Source organism: Mastomys coucha, unplaced genomic scaffold (assembly GCF_008632895.1).
Source record: "Mastomys coucha isolate ucsf_1 unplaced genomic scaffold, UCSF_Mcou_1 pScaffold20, whole genome shotgun sequence".
NCBI lineage: Eukaryota > Metazoa > Chordata > Mammalia > Rodentia > Muridae > Mastomys > Mastomys coucha.
The window spans coordinates 63,871,403-63,871,987 of NW_022196903.1; positions in this window are offsets into that span (position 1 = coordinate 63,871,403).

Genomic DNA, 585 nt, shown 5'->3' on the forward strand with positions numbered 1-585 from the left:
AATCGCTATACCTGCTTTGCCCGATATAGCAGGGTGGGGAGTCAGGCTTATTCCGATTGCCTGCTTCTGAAAAACCTCTATCGCTGGTACCTGCTTTCCCGAACAAGCAGGGAGAGAGGAAGGCGTGTCCCGACCGCCTGCTCCGAGAGATGTTATCGCTGGTACCTGCTTTCCTGAACAAGCAGGAAGGAAGCAGGCGTGTCCCGACCGCCTGCTCCGAGAGATGTTATCGCTGGTACCTGCTTTCCCGAACAAGCAGGGAGGGAGAGGCAGACATTTCCCGAAAATTGCCTGCTCCGGAGAGATACCTGCTTTCCCGATATAGCAGGGAGGGAGATACAGGCATTTCCCCGAGAACTGCCTGCTTCCGAGATTTGTTTATCGCCAAATTCTGGAGTGACAGGCATATTCCAACTATGCTTGGTCCACGTTCAACCTCCAGGCTTTCTGGGGTTAATTCCGTCCATAGAGGCTTCTAAGAATTGATTTGCTTTGCTTTGAGATTATTTCCCTGGCAACCGAACTTTGAACTTCTGTCTTCAGCGACTTTCAGTTACACCTTCTGGCTCTGCAGCGCTCCAGCCT